This window comes from Nematolebias whitei, chromosome 9, assembly GCF_014905685.2.
Source record: "Nematolebias whitei isolate Nwh7 chromosome 9, NemWhi1, whole genome shotgun sequence".
Lineage (NCBI taxonomy): Eukaryota > Metazoa > Chordata > Actinopteri > Cyprinodontiformes > Rivulidae > Nematolebias > Nematolebias whitei.
Window position 1 is genome coordinate 35,692,990 of NC_056506.1, and position 10,773 is coordinate 35,703,762.

Consider the following 10,773-nt stretch of genomic DNA (forward strand, 5'->3'; position numbering starts at 1 on the left):
CGATGGTAAATAACAGAAAAGCCTTGTCTCTGTTCAAAGGAATTCCAGTCTTGACACTTGGGTCCCCTTTCCTGCATGTAGAAAACTGACAGACTTTTATTCACATTCTGAAAGAAGTAATAATGTTTTTCTATCATGAAATAATTGTTTACTGGGAATAACTAAATAACTTGCTATGTGTGTTTCTCCTGCAGATGACAAGAACCTGTGTAGCCCAAAAATTTGCAAACGTGTTTTCTGTTTACAAGTTTAACCAAGTGTCTTTATTGGTTTTAACCTCATTTAAAGTTGATAAGTGTCTTAAATGTTTTTATTTGATGACTTTTTCAACAGAGCAGATTAAAATAATACTTTATTTAGTTGATAAAGTTCAGCCCTTCCATTCTGATTGGTTCAAATCGACCACCTCTTTCAAATCAGAGGTGTGGTCAGTTGTTTACAAGAGAGGAAGACCTCTCAGATGATTAAGAAGAAGATGAATTTTGGAAGTAAAAGAGAAGAAGTTGAACGAGAGAAGACAGGAGGAGAAGGAGTAAGTAGAGCCAGTGACCAAACTCAGCGCCTTGATGTCAGGGATGTGAAGGAATTTCCACCTTTACATCAAAGATCATCTGAGCAGAACGAGTCCAACATCTGGTATCTTCAGGCGGCCGTTCGAAGCCGACTCCTGGTAGGAACAGCTGATCTATACTCTGAAGGTTGACTCTGGTGTCCAAGAATTTAGATTTTAACCAAATTAGTATTAACTCAGTTCAGTAATTATTTTTCCTTAAATCTCAGACCAAATTTTAACTATTGAATGATAAAACGACTTTCTTTTAGTTAAGTTTGCATAATTCATCTGCCTGTTGAAAATTCCAATTGTTCTACATTGCATCTTGTTTTGGTTTGGTTAAGCACTTAGAATAGTTTCATTTATCTGTTAATTCCTGCTAATAAGCAATTTTAAAGGTCACGTTAATTTCCATAAAACTCTGGTTGTGAACAAAGCCTTCATTTAAATGTCAGAAATAATTTCCAACAGTTATTTTATCATATATAGTCAAATAAACATCGCAAAATTGTATTAAAGCGTGTGTGTTTTATTTATGACATTTGAATCCTTCATATAAAAGAACTCACGGTGTAAAAAAGGTAATTCGAGGTCATTAAACAATAACATCTGAATTGATTTTCAGACCTTCAGATTTTCTCTCAGAGCTGAGAGTGGTGCCCCTTCAAAATAAAATTCATAACGAATTTTTAATCATTATTAACCCTTCCCGCTACAAGGCTAAAACTCCATCTTTTTTTAAGATAACATGGTCTCAGTGTAAAACTCTTGCAGGCGATATGCATTCCTTTGAGGATCGCAGTGTGTTGAACGGTATAGGGTGATATTTGTAAAGTTGCACAGTCAAAAATTAGGGTCAATATTTTGATTTATTTAGCTTTTAATAAGATTTTTTTTTTTCAAAGTCATATTTTCACCATGTTATTCATACATTTATAGATATCAGTTCCCAACTAAATATTTAATTCACAATATAAATATTTAGTTTACAAACTAAATGCTTAACTTACAAGTTAAATATTTAGTTAATAAACTAAATATGTTGGTATAAATTAAATATTTAAATTATACCTATTTAGTTTACTAAATAAATATTTAATTTCTAAGCAAAACATTTAATTCCTAAACTAAGTATTTAATTTGCTAAGTAAATGTTTAGCTCAGACCTAAATATTTAGCTAACAAGTCAAATATTTAGCTAACAACTTAAATATTTAACTTGCAAGTTAAATATTTAGGTCTAAGGTAAATATTTAGTAAGAAAAGTAAATATTTATTTTGGAAATTAAATGTTTAGTTTGTAAAATATATATTTAGGTCCAAGCTAAATATTTAGTTAGCAAATAAAATATTTAGTTTAGGAATTAAATGTTTAGCTTAGAAGTTAAACATTTAGTTAGTAAACTAATTTTTTAGGTGTAAATTAAATATTTAATTTACATCTAAATTTTTAGTTTACTAACTAAATATTTAACTTGAACATTAAGTATTTAGTTTGTCAACTAAATATTTATCTTGTAAATTAAATATTTAATTGGGAACTATGACATTTATAAATGTATGAATAACATATTGAAAATATGACTTTGAAAAAAACTCTTTTTTTTCCTTTTTAAAAGCTAAATAAACCAAAATATTGATGTTAATTTTTGACTGTGCAACTTTACAAATGGCACCCCATAGAACTGTATGTGAAATTTCAATTGCATCATTAAGACAACATGTTCTGTGACAAAGGAAGAAAAAAACACTGTGTCAAAACAAACATGCAAATGTAGGATCAGGTCTTCAGGTTTGAACAGAGCACTTATGACTTCTGGGATTAGGAGCCCAAACAGGCTGATGGAACTAATGTCAGAACAATAACTATAATTACTCAATAACTATGGCAGGAAACAGAACAAAGTAGTTTTCAGCATGCTGTCGCTGTACTGTATTAATAAGTCTTCTTCTCTAGTGGACCATGAAACGAGCAGCAGTGATACAGTTTTAAGAGTCCCTTTCCCCCCCTCAATGTCCTAATAATTTCATTTTAGCTTCAACCTAATTCCCTCTTAGCACTCTCTGTATTCTAGTGTTCTGATGGCGTAAAAAAAATGTTAATGCAATAATTCATCTAGACTGTACCACGGTAATGGAAATGTTTTAAACAAATAAGGATTGAGGAGAGAGAGAGGTAGAATGCAGCTCAATTCAATGACAGCAAATTACACACACATATACACACACACACACACACACTTTCTTGTTTAATCCAAAGCCAGTGGAGCCACATAAACACACACACACACAGTCACACACATCTGAAAGTCTCAGCATAATTCAGCTCTGTCTGCTCGCAGAGATTTAAACAAGCTGTGCAAAAGCTCCACGTCCGCGAGTCAATAACTCCTCAGTCTTATCGGGCTCTCCCACCACCACCCCCCCAACGCCTCCTCATCCAAAGACGCGTTGGAACGCAGGTGGGGAGGCCAAATGAGAAAGAGGGGCCTTTGTTAACCTGCTGTATATCATGCATGTGCACATGCTCCCCTTCAAGTGGCAATAAAACGGTAACCTATATGCTCTCGGGGGGACATTATACATATTCACCGGTGACAGGCCACACTGCGATCAGCACATAAATATGCACAAACACCCATGAGTGCTTTTTCACCCTGACATCCACAACAAAACCGAGAGAAACGGAGGAGCAATGATCTGCCCGACCCTTTCTCGCCTCCTCTAAATGAAAGAGGCATTTCCGGTGAGTTACATATTCAAAGAGTCCTCTGACTACTTATTGGGCTAATGACCTGCTAAAGCATATTATCGTTTCCAGCTCTCCAACCCAAAATAGCTGAAGCAAAAACATGCCTATCTGATACAGGCTCTTTTTCCTGCCACTCTGCCCCGGCCTTATCAAACACTGCGTAATAGCTGTAGAATAGAAAAAGCTTTCAGCGTCTCCTTTTCAATTGAGCACGATAAGAAAAATCAGATCAGAGCTCATTCAGCCAACATTGGCAGCATGTTAAGTAAATTCTCCTCTTACAGAAACTCAATTTGCCGGCGTTAATCTAAGCAGGGCCACTGTTCTGCGTGCAGCCACATGGCCACAGAAACATGCTGCTGTGTTCAGAGATGAGTGTGTCTCTTCTGTGACCAGAGTCTGACCATAAAGATCATTTTCACTTCATCCACTCCTCCGTGTTGTCTTTCACCTACTGACAAAACCCTCTTTGCCCTACATCCCCCCTAGTCGCACACCTTCTAACTAATCCCTCATCTACTTCAGCAATAGTCTCAATGTCGCTGAAATCTCCTCTTCTTCTAATTTCTTTTATCCTCTTTTATGTTTTGCTCCCATCTACTTCCTCCTCACCCTCCTCGTTAACCTCTTGATGCCATCTTCCCTCTGTGATACCCTATCATTCGTTTTCTTTGCTTTTTATAGACACCCTAATCCCTGCTTGTATACAAATCCTCTTCCTCTCCTCCAGCTGTCCGGCACCGGCTGCTCCAGCTGTTGTAGGTCTATTGACACGGTTCAAACAAAAGGGCTTACAGCATCCCACAGCTGTGGCTGATGAGGAAAGATGCCCAAACAGATACACAGATGCAGCCAACCAGGCAAGTCTGGTAGAGATGTGACGTTCACAAACGATCCAAATCTTTTTGAACGGCTCTTTCAAACGAATGATGAGAGCAGAGTAGCAGACAATGGCCAGCCAGTTTTTTCTTTTTGTTTGCGTCTCATCACACAAATGAAGATCCATACGCTTCTCATTTGCTTTTCCATGGCGATAAAGAACAGGATAAAGGGAGGAGTGCAACCGTTGTGATTGGTGAATGTGCTCGAGGTGGGAGGAAGTCACGAGCTTGACAAGCACACATTCAAATGGACTGTACTTATATAGCACCTTTCTATCTGATCAAGACACTCAAAGCGCTTTACAACACAATCTGTGCCCTCATTTACCCATTCATACAACACTCTATTATATCTGTACAAAGCTAATTGAACAAATCATTCTAAAGAGACTAATAATAAATAAATAAAGGGCTATGTGTTGTCATCGTTGTATGTTCTCATAAAAATATGAAATTGGCTCTATGCATTCAACCCATCCACCACCAGGTGGAGCAGTGGGCAGCTATGAAAGTGCCTGGGGAGCAATTCGGGATTGGGTGTCCTGCTCAAAGACACCATGAGATGTGCAATGACTGGGGATCAAACCCAGGACCTTCGGGTCCCGGGTCGGCTGCCCTGCCCCTGCACCATTTCGGCCCCAATCAGTGCTTTATCACATTCATACACCAATGGGGACACACAATGGAGGCAATGAGGGGTTCAGCGTCTTGCCCATGGACACTCTGGCACATGACTGCTGGTGGATTGGAACACCCAACTCTTGCATTGGAGGACAACTGCTCTAACCACTCAGCCACCCCTAGAAATGTCAAATGTCTTGGCAGTACGATACGTACATGATACGTACAACTGTGTTAATATTTAACGGCTCTTTGAAAGAAACAGACCCTGGAGATCTAGTTCCTCTCAAAGAGCCGTAAATCCCGTCTGTAAAGTCTTGGCATGCCTCTGCTTGTATCTCAATGGGGTGCGGGCAATAATCTATTTTATACGCATCTGGATATGGACATGGATGATCCTGAATTAATTAAAAAACATCCATCTATCCATTACCTTTACATGCTTCTTCCTTTCTGGGTGGCGAAGGTCAGTGTTGCTCATGTCCAGAATTTTAATATTATTTAATGATGATATCATCACGTTAAAGAATGCAAATATTGGAACTCTGAAGTGCCCTAAATGTTAATGGCATGTACATTATAGAGGGAGATGACTGATCAAAACATGAAACGATATCTAGGGTTTGGAAGTATGCAGTTTCTATGGGGAAAATAACCGATAGAAGCCTCACTATAATATAATCAGTATTAGGTAAAACAGCCAGTAGCTACTGCTAAGTGAAACAAATCCATTAAAGGATCACTCAAATTAAAAAATGGCAAATTTACAAAATCCATTGCAGCTTTCATCGCAAATGCTTTGTGTCCACATTCAGGGCTTTTGTGTTATGTTTTGCACGTTGATACAGTATAATGGTTACCCTATGTCAAAACTAACCCAGTCATTCCCACAATCTACAGACAAACAAAACGACGTGGGAACAATAAAGAACGCAAATAAGATGGCTGCTATCATGGACACCCATTACCACAGAAGTTATCATGTCAGTGTACTCAGCTTTTTGACTCCTCATTTGGTCATTTAGTTTCCATTCTCTTGTATGAATGAAAACTGTTTATACCACAGTGTGGAGAAAAAACATTTAGTTTCTTTTAGGTTTGACAGAGTGAATATATTTGCACCAAGATGCATCAATAATCGATTTATAATTGCATCTCAGCAATTAGAAAAGTAATCTAATGTAATTATAAAGTGCCCAATGATTACCACCCCTAGTATCTCACTGGGGTAATGACTACTCAAATATAGTTGGAGAGTTAAAGATGTGTGATAATTGTGAGAAAATTTGTAAAATTTCTGATGCAGTCTCATTAAATTTGTACTCATGACGTGTTTGCATCATTCCGACATGCTGTTCCTGTTGCACATTTGCTCCATTATTCCATTACTACCGGTACATTTAATTTACCTGAGAAAAGTCTGCCAGGACTGGGACTCGAACTCACGTCCTAATGGCATGTCCCGTTTTGCAAGATGTCTGTGTATTACTTTGTACATCTATACGCGACTGGCCTGGGCTGGGAGTTTGTAAAAATATTGCATAAAAGTTGTGATATTTCTGCAACTAAAAAGTGAAATGATAGTGAAAAACATATTTCACAAACACTCTCATGCACTTTTTATTTTGCAAGATTGAACAGTACATACACTTTCAAGTTAAAAAGTTTTCATTTAGCAGCAATTCCATAAAAATATACACCATAGTGCTTTAGAATAGTTGAACCCAAATAGAGAAGTGTTCGAGATGGGTTCATGGTACCTGCAACGTCTCCAGGCTTTAAAAATAAAAAGAATGAATTGATTTTTTTCAATGGGCAGTACAGTAGAGCAGCTGCATCTCGGTGAGAAGGTCGCCAGTTCAAATCCCGGACCGGGACCTTTCTAGATGAAGTGTGCATATTCTTTCTATGCATGCATGGGTTTTCTCCAGGTACTCCGGTTTCCTCACAAACCAAAAACATGCATGTTAGGCTGATTGGTAACTCTAAATTGTCCCTAGGTGTGAGTGAGAGAGTGAATGGTTGTTTGTCTCATTTGTCTTTGGGTCCCTGTGATGGACTGGAGACATGGCCAGGGTGTCCTCTGCCTCTTGCACAGTGACTACTGGATACGGGCACCAGTGACCCCCATGACCCAAAAAGGAAGAAGTGGGTACAGATAATGGATGGATGGATGGATGGTTGTTTTTTCAGAAAACAAAAAAACTGTCGCAGTTTTGGGGGCAAACATTCAAGCTACATGAGAGTTAGTCTCTGTAACTCTCACAAGGAACCGGAGGACCCCACACAAATATTTAAAGTCATTTTGGAGTCTCTCTCGCAAATGCTGCTCGTAATTTGTCACCAGCCGGCAGGCTCCCACACTCTCAGTCTTTAAGTCTCGCTTGAAGACCCACTTCTATTCGCTTGCCTTTAACACGGTGTGATTTGTTTTGGTCCGGTCTGTTCTCTACTCTGTTGGCCATTTTAGTTAGCTTCTGCTGCTATTTGTATCTGTATTTCTATTTTATGTTTTCCTGTTCGCTGTGCATGTTTGTGTTTCTTTTGTACAGCACTTTGGTTGGCCTTGTTGCTGTTTTAAGTGCTATATAAATAAATTGGTATGGTATGGTATGGTAAATAGCGCCTTTATCCAGTATCTCACCGGACTACAACTGCTGATTTCTTAAAACATTTGTAGCAGTTCTCAGTTTCCTCTCCTGAGTTGTAAAGTGCTGCCTGAATGGACATCCATCTATTATCTTTACCCTTTTCATCTTTGCAAGGGTGCTCAGGTGCCCATACCCAACAGTTACAGTGCGAGAGGTGGGGTACACCCTGGACAGGTTGCAAATCCATCACAGAGCCACATAGAGACAACAAAAAAAAAAGTGCAACAATTTTTTATTTCTAGTCACAAAGTCAGCGCAGGTGTCTCAAAACCATTTCAGTTCATCTCCAACTCATCTCAAGAGCACTAAAGCTCTATTTCTACTCCTTTGTTGGAGCTCTCTTCAACAGAAAGTGTGTGGAGTGTCCAGGTTGAAAAACCACGCTTAAGATAAATAATAATGAACAAAATCTGGTCCAAATATGACTCTCTTAATTTCAAAACGTGTACTCCAGTCTGCAGCAGATAAACATGAGTAACAAATGGGTATTTGCAGCATTTTCAGGCTGTGCACACAAAAAATAAGACATGGTTTTCAAAAACGTGTCACTGATTAAATGATCAATGTTCACTTGGTGGCAAATGCTCAGAATTCAGTAAGACTGCAACAGAAAATTGTAGTCTCCATCATTCGCTGCAGGAATATTTAAAAGCTGCAACTACAACCGGACATCTCACCTTCTCTCTGGACAGGAAGACAAACAATAACTCGCATTTTCTCTCTCTCTTTTTGCATATACTAAGTAAAAAAAAAAAAGTAAACATTGTGGACATGGATGCCCCAGATGGAGCAGTTATCACAACTTGCTCCGTCTGATCATCTGCCTCAGCATCCAGAGAGCGGACAGCAGGGGTTGGTCTTATTACCTTTTCCGAGTAACAACACAGATGGTCAGCCAGACAGCTAGATTGATGGGAATACATGTGCTATTAACCGCGGGGAAGGAGATAATGACACCACAGCTCAGGTGGTGCAATGTACACCGGTTATTGTGCCCCATCAGGGCTGATGAAATAACATTGTTTAGGCGTCCTCCCCTGCCCGCCCCCGCTCCACTTGGGGCCTCTCAGAAGATGTGTTTTGTTTTTGCTCACCTCTAGTCTCCACCCTGTCCTCCTCCCTCCCCCTCCACCCTACCCATGACGCCTCTTGCCACAAGTGGGTTGGGATGATCTCACAAGGCCTGTCGCCATGACAACAAGCCACGAGCGCTCACAGAAAGACCAGATCCGTTTCCTGTAGCACCGAGCTAAAGACAAACAAAGAGGCACCTGATGGGGACTTCATGTTCTTTTGAGTTATTTTAGATTTTGTTTAGATGGAAGGGCGATGACGTCGCCGGTGTAACGCTTCAAGAAAATGTGAAATAAATTTGTTTAAAAGTTTCAATATTTAAAGAGATGGAGGGAGGAAGGCTCAACATGTGCACCTAGCGCCTTATCAAAAATTTATTCACCCCAACTATCTTTTTTTTTAACCTTTCTAAATTTCCACAGACTTCCTCTTGCACTCATATTCTTGCTTGAGTTATTGGGGTGTTGTGAGCCAGACTGAAGAAACGTTCAATGTAAAATCCACAACATGGGAAGGAACTGGGAGTGTTATTACTTCACGTTTCTATGACTCTGGACACTGTAGGCAACAGTGCTCACGAATGAATGCGCTCACACACATACACACACGGCAGATGGCAAAGCATCATGGGGGAGATTGGCACTCAATCTCACACACACTTCCCTTCACTGTCTCTTAAACACACAGCCCACAGAGACATACATACACACATATGCATGAATGAACACACACACACACACATTGTGCATCAGAGGCACAGGATGAAGCACGGCTTACTGCAGCCATGAGCTATAGCGCAATGGTTACAATTTTAGCAGAGGAAATAAAATATCTGAAGCTCCTCTTCGACAAGAAAACACACCTGTCACTCAAATACTGCGCTCCTCTGCCCTGAATTTCAATGAATCTGGAGACCTGGAGTACTCGGTTAAATCTCTATCGTCTGGCTTTATGCTGCAGACAGGATGCTGAAATTAGGAAGAGGGGATGCTCCATTCGACATGCATCCCAAACAGCGTTATCTGGGGAAATACTGACAAACAGTAATAACATTCTCAACCAGCAGCTCCCATTTTTATATAACTGGTTCAGAGGCACGAAGAGGACCGCAATGAGATTTTTAACAGAAATCTGGTGTCGAGAAATTATTTATAATGTGTTGTCGGCTTTTTAAGGAGCTCTCCACTAAAGCATCCATACTGTACTCAGGGTACATGAGTAATATGGAAAATACTCACTCAGAACTAAGACTGAACAGTACTAGAGAAGAAGGCATCATATGCCACCATCTGCTATAGAACTGAAGTAACATGACGATCCTCCAGAACCAGAACCTGGTGCTGTCCAAATTTACAGACTGGGGATTCTGTCTGCTACCAGTGGGAAACTAGTCCTTGAGTTGGACAGTACGGCAATGCCATATATGATGATACCAGTTTCAAATCATTTTTATCACTACTTTTCTATGATGCATGATTCAGGTCCCTTAGGACGGGGTTCTCAAACGTTTGGGGTTCAGGGAGAGAGAAGAAAAAGTTTCAGGGACCCCCTCATAACCTTCATGTTTATTAAATAATGTACTTTAGTTTGTCTCTTTAAAGCAAATTTAAATATTTGTTTAACATATACTTAAGTTCTGTTCTTTAATAGTGTTAATACATTTTTTTAAAACTTTTAAACATGGGGTATTTTTCATTCAAGACACACTTAACAATTTTTTTAATTTCAACTTCCAAAAATTACAGTTTTGAGAACATTAACAGCATCAAAATCCACTTTAAAACTTTACCTTTTCACATAATAAACATGAAAATATCGCCACTACTTCAAATTATTACAGAAAACTCTTTACATAAAACTGAACAGAAACATAACAGCAGTAGTCAAATCAAGTAACGGCTTCATTTGTAAACCGATCGATGTTGGAATGCAAATAATAGGCGGGGGAGTGTCCTCCCCTGGAAATTTTGAATAAACTAGATGCGATTTTCTGCATTTTGGTGTTTTTTAATGGGTTGTCAAACATCTATGTGCTTGTCAGAAATATATTTTTTTTACTTTTTTTTTTTTTGAGGACCTCCAAGCACTGGCTCACGGACCTCCAGGGGTCCGGGGACCCCAGTTTGAGAACCACTGCCTTAGCATACACAAGTGTGTCCATATCATTTATACTTTTAGTTTGTAAAAACTACTGATGCTGTATTTTGTGTGTGTGTGTGTGGGGGGGGGGGGGGGGGGGGG

General features: G+C 39.2%; 1 protein-coding gene across 1 annotated transcript in view; it reads right to left on the minus strand.

The window, feature by feature from the left end:
• LOC119414244 (receptor-type tyrosine-protein phosphatase S) overlaps positions 1-10,773 on the minus strand; it is a 100,675-nt gene that overhangs the window by 72,368 nt on the left and 17,534 nt on the right. The window lies entirely within an intron of this gene.